The following is a 15,025-nucleotide window of genomic DNA, read 5'->3' as shown; positions in this document are numbered from 1 at the left end:
TGCAATTGTTCTATGCTAATGTCTGTGTTCCTGACACCTGGATTGCAACATTCCAACAATTTTGCTTAAAGGTGCAGACAACATTTCTTTAATCCATTCTTATTTTTACAATATAATTAATTCTACTTTCACACTGCCGAATCCATGTGAGCAGTGGACCACTCACAGGCACACCGCCGAAAGCCTCCTACCTGCCGTGCTTGGGGTGGCAAAATACACTGAGCCGCCTCTGCTTCCTGTCAGCTCTCTGATTTATCCTCTTTCATTTCTGTAGCTGGTCCAATGTTCCTTCCAACTTTTCTAGTGTTCAGAATAGCTTCGAGTTAAACTTCTGTACTGCTTTAGGGTTTCCCAGCTCGTTGTACTCCAGAGTGAGCCGTGTATCTCTTGATAGAGTGGGGAAAGACCCACTGTAAGAAATCCCCACTATTTGTAGGCCTGGCGCCAGCCAACAGAAAGTCTGCTGAGCCTCCTCATGCCTTGCTGGAAGGTAAGACAGGGAGAGAGAGAGTTAATTTAATCAAATTGTACTGAACCTTTGAGGAATGATTCGGGAACAGGTTTGAGGTTATTGGTTCATTCCATATATCCCCACTGAAGCTGGTTCTGCTGGAGGGTCTAAAGAATACTCTGTCAGGCTGGAACATTCCTTGGAGAAATGTAATGAAAGGGAAGAAAAATTGGCAGCTCTTCATCCATGTGGAATTCTAAGTCAGACCATCATCCATTCTAAGTCACAATTCCACAAATGGATAATTAGTGGGTGATGGCTTAGAATTTGATGAGCTGCCACTTAGAATTACAGTCCGTCTCCTTCTGGGACAGTTGTGCAATGATTTTCAAAAATACACGTGCATTTGTGTCTCTTAAAATAGAAAATATAAAACATGTTTTATTTTAGTCAGTCTGGCCTGAACCATAACCCAGGATCCAAATGTCAGAACTTTGAAAAAGGCAGAACCAAACCACCCAAATCAGCATGGATGCTCCTGAACTTGGCAGTTTACAATTTGCATCCAAGTATAGAAGTTGCTAAAAATGTGAGGTATACAGTTTAGGCCCAGGACAGAGACACATTTGAGTTGCAAGCTCAAGTCTGTGGTTTAGATCTAAGGTTTCATTTTGGCTCAGTTCTCCATATTTTTTTAATCTTATGAGGTTTGATTAAATGACTAGATACAATTTTTAAGATATTATCATTGGTTAATGGATAGAATAGAAAAAGCAAGGAAGCTGGTAACTGATCTTTAAGGCTCCATCTCCTCACCGTATGTTTGCCATTATGTGTAATGGTAGGAGCCCCAGTCGTGCACCAGGATCCCATTTTGCTAGGCACCATACACATACCCAGAACACAAAGACAGTCCCTGCCCCAAAGAACTTACATTCCAGGTATACGATGAGAGACAACACTGAGACAGTTAGGAGTAGGGTAATAAGCAGTTACAGTGCCCCAGTTTCTTAGCCATATATATAATATACTCAGATTTCTAAAACATGTTTTAGACACACCAGTTATTACTTGCTATCTTCAGAACAGTGACTGATGCTGGTGTTTCCCTCAAAGAGAGTGGCCACTGGACTGATATTTTCTAGCAGGTGTTTTGGTCTTATGATACGAGTTAAGACACAGCTCAGTACCAGAATGCTAGAGCAAGTGGACATTATTCATATTGGTTGATAAGTTCTACAGTTCATTAGTGAAGTCCTGGCCCCACTGAGGTCAATGAGGTTTTTGCCAGTGACTTCAGTGGCGCCAGGATTTCACCTCATAAGCCCACAGAGTTCATATACATTGCATCGATTCATCGGTCTGGATTAGAACACTGCAGTAGCGAAGATATAGTTAGAGTTAAGTGATTTTAGTTTCAGTCACTTAGAAATTTCTCCAGCAAATTACCTTCTGAGGTATACATTTCATGTGGTTGGTCTCAGTCCAGAAACAAAGTTTGATAAAATCATTGTCATTTTCTAAATTATCTAAACACATAAGCATTTGTGCCTGTGTGCTTTGATGGTGGGTGTCCATTACAAATGCCACCGAGAAAGGAGAGCTTATCACCTGTAATGAAAGAACCTCTTACAGTTTATAAGCCTGGTGGGTGGGTGGAATAGTCAGTGTTGCTGTAAGAACATTTACTATCAGTTTCCTAAGCTCACGTTATTAAAATCTCAACCTTATCTAGCCATTAACATAGGTTCTTAAAGTAGTCGGGACTGTATCATAGCTACTCGGTGCTTATCTTGTGTATATGGGAGCCGTCATAAAGGACTAAGAGAGAACGTTGTATGCAGCAGTTATAATTCTGGCCTTTTAAACATCTAATTGAAACCTTATGTGATTGTTCATTCTGATCCCTTTATTTTTAAATGAAGGCCAGATGGATAAGTGAATAAAGAGCAAGAAGAGTTAAGTAAGGCCAGTAAGACTTACTAGGTCTAGGTGAGGTTTTCCACAACAGACCACTTCTGGTTTGCTTCTGTCTTGAGCAGTATAAACATTTTGTTCACCTACAGGGCCTTCTATCTGAGGATGTCAGTGTTTTATAAACATCAATTAATTAATTTGACATCCTGGTGAGGTTGGTAACTAACTTTCTTAGAGAAAGAAATTGAGTCACAGTGAGCATGACTTGCACTTCTAAACCCATCTTTTTCTCCACCCACTAAGCTGTGCTTCCCTTCCTGCTATCTGACTATATCACCCCGACCTGTGAATCCTTCTGCTGGCTTCTCCTCCTCCACCACATCCAGGCCAAGCTTCTTGTCACTATTTTCAAACCCCTGTGTAACTCTGCCACCTCCTTTCTTTTCATCCTCATCTCCCTGTGCATGACCCCCGCCTGCTTCACTCCATGCAGTACATCAGCCGCATCTGTCTATCAGTATCACTGTGCCTCCTTCCTCTCTGGCCTCTGTGCATGGAATGCCCTCCCTGAGCTCATCTGCAAGGTACATCCTCTTTCTGCCTTCAAATCCCACCGAAAGGGCATGCTTCTGTCATCACGGTTGTGGTGAAATGATCTAAATGACTAGTGAGAGGAGCAACTGGGAACAATTTCTTTATCCTATTGGAAAACTGCAGCAGCAGCGCAACCTTTGTTAACTTAACCCTATATACCATGACATGGCCAATCACCACTTGTCCCCTCTGCTAATCAGCTGTATCCCTTCCTGATGCCCCCAGCCTGTCCTTAGACTGGGATCAGCTGGGGGCAGGAACCATCCTTTCATTTCTGTTTGGGAAGCACATTGTGGTTGCTATCAGAAACAAACAAGGACACTAATGTTGGACTCCTGCTCACTGACCTACTCTGGGGGAAAAGCAACAGCTATCCCACATGCCAGCAAGTCAATGTTATCCTCTTACACTTACAAGTGAAGTCCAAAGCCCTGCTTCCCTGGCTGAGCTCTGGAAACTTCTGCAGATGTTCACGGGCCCGGCATAGCCCTCAGTCTGCCAAAGCCTTAATGTGGGGCACAGAAACAATCACCCATCCAGGAACCTTAATGCTGTGGGATTCATTCCTTTAGTGGAAATAGCTGTTTTTATAACTTCCGCTTCATGGTGCTTCGTTTTGAGGTAAATATTTTTAAGTAATAAAAGTGAGGAGACGCCCAAGGGGTCTGGAGCACGGATAGCTTCAGACTAGAATGAGTGGGGCCCTTTGAAATGAGGGACAATTGAGAGGTGTGGATTAGGCTAGGGAGAGGGGAATGATGGGGGAGCACATGGGGGCAGGAGAATTGCATCAGAGTAGCACAAAGGATTATACAGAACCAGGCAGGTGGCAGCCACTCAGGGAACTTCCCCAACCCCCACCCCCTGGAGAACAGGGGCCCTGTGTTACAGGATGCTGTGCGTTCCTGTTAATCCTACCTCTGCCTTTCACATGATGAAACTGTACACGATTTCAGTATAATTTGGCACAGCTGGAATCAGCGTGAGGAAGGCTGCACTGCAGCTGGCGACACTGTCGGGGCCAGGAGGAGGGGCGCGGAGAGCTGAGTGGGGAGGGGAGTCTTTCAGCACTGTTTGTCTATTTTAAGCTTTCCAAGCCTAAGATATCCCCCTCTGCCTTTAAACAAATACAAATGAGCCATCAAAGGCAGGGATCTATTCCTCTTTAATAAGTAAATAGGAAGGGGAAAATGGACTCCACAAATGGCTTAGAGCTGTTTTCAAGGAACATGGTGTTTATATTGGATCAACTCGTAATGTCCTCACAAAGGTAGAACTGTTGCTTTCAGTGGAAAGGGTTGTCTGAGTGAGGCATTTCTTTGGGACTGAGCCCCGTAATGTTTGTGAGGCTGGTACTCCTAACAGAAAGTCTCTCAGCCCCCCAGTGAGGCAGGGAAGGGTGGTTCTCTCTAGGTTTCAGGTACCACAGAGAAGGTAGGGGAGTATGCTGCAGCGACAGGGACAGAAGTCTGATCTCCTGACTGGCAGGATTGTGCCCTAATCACAAGGCCATCTTTCCGCCCCTTCAGCAGCTCCCTGTCTCAGATTATGCTGAATGCACAAAGGAGTTTGACCTTAGAGGACTATCGCTGAAATGTTGGAGATCAGGTGTGGGTAAAATGGGAGATGTTTGAGTTCTAATGACAACACTCAGCCGAACCAAACCTCCTCGCCATGCCTCAGGGATGGGTTCCTGCAGCACCAGGCTATTCTACATCAGCGGTGCTAGGCAACAATATTGGTGCTGTGATGTTATGTCACATTTGTCAGCCAGAGCTGGTACTCACAAAAGCTGGTGCTTGGTTTCACAGGATGCAGCACTGTCGGTCCTGGTGAGCTGATTCTGGAGGGTGAGTCTCTGCCTGCATAATTTACCCAGTCCATGTGATGTACAATGCTTAGAGCCCATCAGGCCTCATATGACTGAGGGGAGTTGGAACAATTTGCATCAGTATGGTAAGGAGGCCCTTTCAAAGTCAGTGTTAACATCTTAATCCTATAGCAAATATAGCTAATAACCATACTGAAGGAAAACATCTAACACAGAAGGAAGGTGGAGGGGTGACAGCTACTGCAGCTATACCTCACCTAATATTGTTAGCAGCTCCTTCGGTGGGATACACACCCCTTCATTGCCATGGTGTCTCACTGTTGTCTTAAAGGTCCCTTTCAGCTGTGGTGGGCACTAGCTGAAGATGCCATTTCCAGACAGGACCACTCCAGCTGGCTGCAGGAGGCGACACTCTTAACACAATGGCTTCTTTAATGTGTCCAGGGGTGACTTTAAGACACAGTGACATAACAGTTGGAAGTAGTGCCTGGAAGACACAGAAGCAGAGCTGTGTTTTGCTGGAGCTGTGGGGTGTGGCTGTTATGTGTGTGTGTGTGTGTGTGCTTTACTGCTGCTTTGCTCTTTAATCTGTCTTTGTTCAAAGTAATAACATGACTCCATACTAACTGTAAATAAGACCAGACTAGGGAAAGATTTCTTGAACCTTGTCCATTTGTTTCACTCTGAATGAAGAGTTAACCCACTCCAGAAATCCAAACTCTGTAGTCCCAGCAGTTCTCTGAGAATATACATAAAACTGGGGGAATACTTAATGTGAACCATATGCTATTTCCTAGGCAACCTGCTACTAAGCTCTGTCAAAGGTTTGCTGTGAAAGCCCCAAAACACCTGCCTGATTTCAGGTTTCATATCGAACTTTAAACTCAACTCACTTCACTTATCATGTGAATGAACCTGGGCCCAATTTTGAGCAAAACTAGGGAGAACTGTGATTTCAAGTTGAACACGTGAAACTTGCCCTATTGCCTGTTTACTGTACAACACTGGGTTTCATCTGAATTTTGCTTCAAGTTTTTGGGTTTAGTTTGAATATAAAATTCCAAGTGGAAAATCAGAAGGTCGTAAGACTCAGAACCCATGTGACCCAGAACTCAAGCAAAAGAAAACACCCTTTTGAAGCCCTGTGAACTGAAGTGACCAAGTTCTGCCCAGCTATACCACGGGCGGCTCCAGGCCCCAGCACGCCAAGTGCATGCTTAGGGTGGCAAGCCACGGGGGGCGCTCTGCCGGTCGCCAGGAGGACAGCAGGCAAGGTGCCTTCGGCGGCATGCCTGCGGGAGGTCCACTGAACCCGTGGGACCAGCGAGCAGCAGAGCGCCGCCCGCGGCATGACGCCATGCTTGGGGCAGCGAAATGTCTAGAGCCGCCCCTGAGCTATATATATCCAAATATAGGGCAGAGGGGGTATCATGATGTGAAGCTCAATTAGTAGTGTTGTCCCTAGCATTAATCTACTAGGGAAGACATGGACCATTCACAGATACTAACGCTCATTGAAATTTCTCAGACAAAATGTTTTTCATCAAAAGAATGTCTTTAAAAAAATGAAGAATTTCTCAAAAACCCTAAGTTTTTGAAATATTCAATATTTTGTGAAAGATTTATAAATTTTTTAAAATCAGAACGTTTACCAAAACTACTGTTCAGCTGGCTATTGAAACTTTCTGTTTACAAAACACCTGATTTTCTGTAAACAATTTTTTATAGTGATTTAAATGTTAACCTTTTAACTTTTGTTTAAATGGGTTTTGAACCCTGCACATTGGAAACTTCACAATGTTTTTTTTTTGAGGGAGTGAAATTCTTCAAAAATATTGACCAGCAATTATTTGATTTAGATTCTTTACCTAATGAGATACTGTATGAAATTGCTCACAATTGGATTAATCTATGGGATTGTAATAGCTAGGAAATCAGCGTCTCCATTTTCCCCCCTCATGCTACCAGCTGTATCGTGCTTTTGTGTAATCTTGGCAGAGAGCCAGCAAGTTGTCAGTTAGGCACATTAGATCATTATCCAGCATCATAACCATATTATGGAGCCATGCAATGCTCTTAAAGTGATAAAATGCTGGCTCCCTGGGGAATTTCAGCACAATGTTTGTAGTGGCACTTGTTAAAATTAAAGGTCTATCAATAATTCCCACCAAAAACTTCATTTTGGAGGGAAACACGTTACAATTTAGCAATTAAAACTCACTCTGGGTTGAAAGTCGGGGTACAGAGGGGAAACGTCTGAATGTTTATAATTATTGATGTTTTTTCATTTTTTAGATTGAAATACATCGATTTGGCCATTTCTAAGAAAGTGAAAGGCAAAACAACTAACCTTTGAAGTTTTCTAGAGTTCATTAAGAGTTTTTAAAAGGTTATTTTTTTGCAATACATTTGTCCATAATGTGGATTATTTGCTTTCTTTATTTAAAAAAAAAATCACAAATGACTAACACAGTGAAACTTAAGCATCTTTTACCCATATAGAAGCAAAATGTGCAGTATGTTTTTTTCACTAAGCACTTGTTGTTAAAATTAAAAAGTAATATGCTAAAAAATTCCCTTATCTGTGGTACTATTAACACCTTATTGTGTATTATTCTGAGACCTAATAGTGCAAATACATGCTTAACTTAAGCACATGAGAAGTGTTTATAGGGTTTGTATTGTGCACAGGTAACAAATTCTAGAACCATAGAAATGTAGGACTGGAAGGGACCTCAATAGGTCATCTAATCCAGTCGCGTGCACTTAAGCAGGGCCGGTGCAACCATTTAGGTGACTTAGGTGGTTGCCTAGAGCACTAGGATTTGGGGGGTGGCATTTTCTTTGGCAGTGACTGTGGCGGCTGGATCTTTGGCCACCGTGGTCGCCGCCAGCATGTAGGCGGAGGGAGCAGGGGCAAGGGAACGCGGGAAAGGCTGCCTGCAGCAAGTAAAGGGGGGGGCGGCACGCAGGGGAACTTCCTGCCCCAGCTCACCCCTGCCCTGCCTCCTCCCGAGCACGCCGTGGCTGCTTCACTTCTCCCGCCTTCCAGGCTTGCAGCGCCTAAGCTGATTGGCGCAGCAAGCCTGGGAGGCATGAGAAGTGAGGCAGTGATGGCATGCTTGGGGAGGAGGCGGAGCAGGGGTTAGCTGGGGCAGGGGGTGTGCCTCAGGGCAGAGGGTGGGCGGTGGGGAGCTGCGGCGGGGGGGGCACCTCAGAGTGGAGAGTGGGAGCTGCCAGCGGGGGGGAGGCACCTCAGGGTGGGGGCTCGGGGATGGGGAAGGGCGCAAGGTGGAAGTTTCGCCTAGAGCGCGAAACACCCTTGCACCGGCCCTGCACTTAAGGCACAACTAAGTAATAGTTAAACCATTCCTGTCAGGTCTTTGTCTAACCAGTTCTTAAAAATCTGTCAGTTTATATTATAAATATGAACTTTGTCACTTACTCTGCTCACTTTCTGCATTCGCTGATCTTGGATAGTGATAATACTCTATCCCATATCACTGTAATTACTTGTCAGTTTCACTTTATGGTTCTTATGTACTAGATTAATAGATTCTAACGTAAGAACATAAGAATGGCCATACTGGGTCAGACCAAAGGTCCATCTAGCCCAGTATCTGTTTTCCAATAGTGGCCAATGCCAGATGCCCTAGAGGGAAAGAATAGAACAAGTAATCATCAAGTGATCCATCCCCTGTTGCCCATTCCCAACTTCTGGCAAACAGAGGCTAGGGACATCATCCCTGCCCATCCTGGGTAATAGCCATGGATGGACCTATCCTCCATGAATTTATCTAGTTCTTTTTTGAACCCTGTTATAGTCCCGGCTTTCACAACATCCTCTGGCAAGGAGTTCCACAGGTTGAGTGTGCATTGTGTGAAAAAATACTCCCTTTTGTTTGCTTTAAACCTGCTGCCTATTCATTTCATTTGGTGGCCCCTAGTTCTTGTGTTATGATAAACTTCCTTATTTACTTTCTCCACACCACTCATGATTTTATAGACCTCTATCATATCCCCCCTTAGTCGTCTCTTTTCCAAATCTAAATCCAGAAGGGACCATTGTGTTCATCTAATCTGACCTTTAGCACAACACAGGTCACAGCCCTTCCTTGAATTCCTGTTTGAACTAGAGCTTATATTTTAGAAAACATTCAATCTTGATTAAAAAGTTTCCAGTGACAAAAAAATTCACCACAAACCTTGCTGTTCCGGTGGCTAATTAGCATCACAGTTAAAAATGTGTGCTGTTTTTCTAGTCTGAATTTGTCTAGTTTCAACTTCCAGCCTTTGGATCTTGCTATACGTTTGTCTGCTAGACTGAAGAGCCCATTATCAAATTTCTGTTCTCCATGTAAGTGCTTAGACACTATGATCAAGTCACCCCTTAACCTCTTTGATAAGATAAATAGACTCAAAAAGCTCAATCACTAAAAGTATGTTTCCAGTCCTTTAATCCTTCCTTCCTGAATTGCAGACACCAAAACTGGACACAGTATTCTAGTAGGGGTCACACCAGTGGCAAATACAGAATTAATATAACCTCCCTACTTGTACTCAAGATAGCCCTGTTTATACATCCGAAGATCACATTATCAATATGAATATTATTAATTTCTATTACTGTAGTGCCTAGGAGCCCTAGTCATGGACCAGGAACCCATTGTGCTTGGTACTGTACAGTCAGTGTTGCACTGGAAACTTATCTTCAGCTGATTATCCACCATGCCCCCCAAGTTCTTTTCAGAATCACTGTTTCTTCCCATACAGTCCCCCATCCCATAAGTATGGGCTAAATTATTTGTTCCTAGGTGTATGACTTTACATTTGGGTATATTGAAATGCATATTGATTGCTAGCACCTAGCTTAACAAGTGATCCGGATTACTCTGTATCAGTGACGCTGGGTCAAAAGGGGACCCTGGTGGCTCCAGTTAGCACTGCTGACCAGGCCGTTAAAGTCCAGTTGGTGGTGCAGCAGAGCTAAGACAAGCTTCCTGCCTGCCCTGGCTCTGCACAGCTCCTGGAAGCAGCCAGCATCTCCTTGCAGCCCCTAGGTGCAGGGCTAGCCAGGAAAGCTCCATTGCTGCCCCGGCCCCCAGTGCTGGCTCTGCAGCTCCCATTGGCTGGGAACCATGGCCAATGGAAGCTGCAAGGGTGGTGCCTGCGGGTGTGGGCAGCATGCTCTGTGCCTAGGGGCCGGATATGCCAGCTGCTTCCAGGAGCAGCACAGAACCAGGGCAGGCAGGAAACCTGCCTTAGCCCCGCTGCGCTGCCAACCGGAGCCTCCTGAGATAAGCGGCACCCGGCTGGAGTATGCACCCTAAACCCCCTCCTGCACCCCAACCCTCTAACCCAGATCAGAACCTCCCACAAACCCTAACTCTCTCCCAGATTTTTTTGAGGGGAAGGGGTTTGTTGGCAATACCAAAAAACTTGAAAGAAAAAAAATCAGGTCAAAATGAAACTTTTAAAATTTTTTAGCAAATCAAAAAGTCAAAGAATAATTCTTTTTGGGTTGCAGTTGTAATTTTTTTTCAACCCCAAATGAAATGTTTTATTTCAGTTTTGAACATTTTTTATACAATTAGAGGAAATTTAAAATAAAAACATCAAAATGTGTGGTTTGAAAATGTCAAAACAAACCATTTACTCTTTTTTTTCCAGAATATTTTGTGGGATTTTGAACAAAACAATTCAGTTAAATTGATACAAATTAGCAAAATGTTTGTGGCACTGGATCTACATGTTTCTCTTGAAAAAAAACATTTCATTGGAAAAACTTCACCCCATTCTAGTGGCTTGAAAATAGCGCTGGATGGCCCACTTTGGATGAAATAAAAACCCACTTGACTGTGGGACAAACTTGATGCAAACCTGAACTGGATCTTTCTGAGAGCGAATTTAGAAAAAAAATCTACCTGTGCTGGGTTTTGAGTCTCTTCTTTCTCCTCCACCTGCATGTGCAGCTAGGCATGTTACAACCAATCAGCGCTGACAAGATTCACTCATTCTGTGCACTTAGGGCCAGCCTATGAGATGTGCTGAACACTCACAGCTCCCACTGGAGCTGAAGGCCCTTGCTGCTCAGCACTTCTCAGGAGCTGGCCTGTTCAGAGGTGACCCTTCCCTGTCACTAAGGCTCATCTTGACAGCTGAGTCATAAACACTTGAAATAGAGGTTTATCACAGATGTGACAGAGTAGCATCAACTGTAACAGAGTAAGCGGTAACACCATAACACCAGCTACATAAGCAGCATTCATGATTCATGAAATCAGCCCTTAAACCTCTGAAGAAACAAAGCAAATACATATTTTAAACTGATATATGAGGCTGTTATTCTTTCATCTTAATACAACTACAATCATGTTTTATTCATTGAAAATACAGATTTTTTTTGTCCTTTCCCTTTCCATTCTCCCTCTTCCCCCAGCCCTCCTTCCCCTTACAGCAGTTATTACTAGGATCTGGCACTACTATTTAGTACATCCCTCCAGATGGTGTTCCCCCCTACCCCCCACCGTACTTCATTTCTCAGCCAGCTGCTTTGTTTTATTGGGTCCCTGAGTGTGGGCACTGCAGTCAGGCAATTAGGTTCACCAAAGGGTGTTTTATCTCTTATATTCCAAACCACTGAGCAGCAATGGGGGTGTGGAAGGAAAACAACATTTGAACTGCACATGGTTTTGATTGCTCGCTGTTGAGGAATGGTTCTGGGGGGGCAGCAATCCCAGGTAAAGAGAAATAGCCTATCCCACAGAGCAGGAATGCCTTAGGTGTTTTTCTGGCCAGGGCGGAAACCGTTTTTGGCAACCCCCATCTCAGAGTGGGCAAGTGGCGGGAGGGGGAAAAGGCCAAGTGTGACAGTGATATGGTGCCTCCTGGAAGCTAGTGGCCAAGGGACCGGCCTTCTTGCATATCCCTAGAACTGGCCCTGCCAGAGAGATAAGGATGTTAGTTTTCTAACACACCAGGGCCCTGAGTCTGTTGTCTCTTCCACCTGTATAAATGAAGAGTAATGCCACTGAAGTCAGAAGAGTTGAACAGGTATAAAACCACTGTAAGTGTAAGATAATTCAGGCATGCAGCTTGTTTGGGTTGAGACTGCGGTAAGCAAATGAAATCAGATAAAATAAGAACCAGACTGAACCTTTAGCCTTAACTAGAACCAAATCAAACCAATCTTTAGAAATGTATTTGTAAGAAAATCCTGGTTACAACAATAACACTTCACACTTCTGTAGGGCCTGACACCGGAGGATCTCAAAGCACTTGTCAAAGAGCATTATCATTCCCCACTTAACCATGGTAGGACAACTGAGGTACAGGGAGGCTATGTGACTTTAAAGCCCCACAGCAAGCAAGGGGCAGACAGCAATGGAACACCAGTGTCCAGAGTCCTAGTCCTCTACACTAACCAGTTGATACACCTTTTCTCCAGCAATTAGTATTTAATGGACATCTAAGTTACTGTCACATGGAGGCCAGGAAACTCCAGGAGTGTCCATTCTCAGAATTACTTTCACATTCTTCTTGCATGACGGGTGGCTTGCTACTCCTTTAGAAGTGGCCAGGAGTTTTGTTCCCCTCATCCAACCCAAGTAGATTCCCCCTGAGATTCACATGGATTTTGGGGCTGAGACCAAGGAAGCCACATCCATATTCTGAGCAGAGGCCCTGTGCTTCCACAGTGGCACACAGAAACTTCTCAGGCCCTTACTTTCAAATGCCAGGGAATCTATGCTGTGGTGGAAGAAGAGGGTAAGTGTTGAGAAGGTCAGCATTAGGGTTCTTGAATGAAGGCCCATGGCCTGTGTGCGCAACGTGGGGAGTTGCATACTGCGAGCAGTAATCATCCCCTCATATCCACCCTCTGCCACAGCATGGGTCCTGATCCCAAAGCCTGTGGAGCTCCACTGAAATCAGGTAGGGTGACCAGATACCAAGTGTGAAAAATCAGGCGGGGGGGAGGGAGCTATATAAGATAAAGCTGCAAATATTGGGACTGTCCCTATAAAATTGGGACATTTGGTCACCCTAGAAACAGGGGAGGGAGCGACAGGGGTGGTGCTATGTATTTTGCCACCCCAAGCCTGGCAGTCAGGTGGCTTTCAGTGGCGCACCTGTAGGAGGTTCGCCAGTCCCGTGCCTTCGGCGTACTTGCCGCCGAATTGCTGCTGAAACCGCGGGACCAGCGGACCTTCCGCAGGCGCGCCGCTGAAGGCAGCCTGACTGCCACCTTCACGGATACCAGCAGGCCGCCCCCCCGTGGCTTGCTGCCCCAGGCATGCGCTTGGTGCGCTGGTGCCTGGAGCTGCCCCTGGAAAGTGATGATGTGGAGGCAGCATTCTGGCTTTCTGCAGCCTCAGCAGGCAATTCCCTGGTGTTTTACTAGCTGCTGTGGCCATGTGCCAGCCCGTTGGCCCTGATCCAAAGCCCACTGAAATCACCAGGAGGCTTTCTCATTTGTTTCCAAGGGCTCTGCAGCAGACTGTTCATCTGCGCTCTGTAAATACTTGAGTGACCAAGTTTAACCTACCAAATTGTTTGTAGAAAGTGAACTTCCAAGTACACACATGCAAGTATCCCTGGCAAAAATATGAATATGTTGCAAGGGTGAGAATTTGTGCTGGGAGTGATTGTTCAGTCATCCAGTCGGGGAACAGGAATAATAAATACTATGTGAATTATCTGGCCAATCATAACTAAGCAATGATGTCAAGCCTGAATATTGCCAACACAGGGCATTGTTTGTAGTGGTGACACGATTCAATAGGCAGCCCTGAGATAGTGAGATCATCAGAGTGATGGAGAATAGGATTTTAGCCAATCAGTTTTCCTCATGAGCAATGATGTTAGAGTTTTGGGTTCCTTAAACACACAGTGCAGTTAAGAGTGTGGAACACCAAACTGTTCTGAAGTAGTGGGAATCACTGTGCCATTGATTGTCTGCTGTGATGGGCTCTGTGTGAGAGCTGCAAGCTACTTCTTTCCCAACAGAAACAAACAGGCTCTGTAACACTTCTGCCATCATTACATTATTGAATATTATATTTCTGACAAAGGTGAGCACTTAGCTTTAGGGGGTTCCACTTGGCTTGCTGCCCAGTCTGATTAATCTCAGGGAAGATACTGACTGGCTGCCTAAAAGAAAACAACTTTAATGGCATAAAAGATAATGACACCCACATAATGAGGAAACGGTGCTGATTTTATAACGGTGTCATCGATAAGGAGTACACCAGCTGGATCATGTCCAATAATGACCTTTTAGAACTTCTACCAACTGCTCCTCGCTTAAACAGTTTCACAGTATTAAATGTTTTCTTTTAATTTCCCTGCTCCCTGTGAGTGCTCAGTCTCTCTGAGTCTGTAAAAAAAAAAAAGTAGGGAACATAAGAGAGATAGCAGACATTTCTCATGCATTCAGATCACTTCATTAAACTCATAACCTGCTGCAAGGCACAGCCAAAACCAGCAACACGAATGTTAACTCTGCCGACAAAAGAGGGATGCTTTCCGATGGGACTCACACCACCATTTCATTTACAACCACTCTCCTCCATTGCATTTTAACGAGGCTGGAGGAGCAAAATGAGGTAATTGACTCAGATGAGAACAATCTTCCTGATATCGGGGGAGTGGAGGAGTGAGGAAGATAAATGGGATATCTCTGTTTGGGACCAGTTTGATCATCTCAGTCTGTGCTGTCCTTGTCCTCTTTTGAACATTAAACATAACAGGGATTCCTAGTCATTATTGCTTAATTATTATGGGACTTTCATTAAGTCCAGCTTCCGCCTAGTCAGAATGAGTCAGCTACAGCAAAGAGACGCTTAGGCCAAATATTTTCAACCTTAGAGGCCTAAAGGTAGGCAATGAAGGGGCCTAGTTTTCAGATGCTTTCCCCCGGTTTGCGGAATTGGTTCAAATCCAAGGTTTATATTCGCAGCTATTTTGTGGTTTCAGTTGAGACCTTGGGTAAAATGTTCATAGGTGCCTAACTGACTTAGGAGCCTACATGACTGAAACTGAGCACCCAATTTTAATGGTGCCTTTTGACCACTAAACAGTTCCTCAGTTCTCCATCTGTAAAATGAGGATAATACTCCCTCGAGTGACAGGGTGTAGAGGGGCGGACTCACCCCTGCAGCGCCTCCTTCTGGGAATTAGCTCTTTCCAGCTCCAGAGCACCCTCTGCAGACTGGTGGTTCACCTATTCTCTG

The sequence above is a fragment of the Chelonoidis abingdonii genome, chromosome 3 (assembly GCF_003597395.2).
Source record: "Chelonoidis abingdonii isolate Lonesome George chromosome 3, CheloAbing_2.0, whole genome shotgun sequence".
Lineage (NCBI taxonomy): Eukaryota > Metazoa > Chordata > Testudines > Testudinidae > Chelonoidis > Chelonoidis abingdonii.
The sequence above is the reverse complement of the archived record's forward strand: the minus strand, read 5'-3'. Positions refer to the sequence as shown.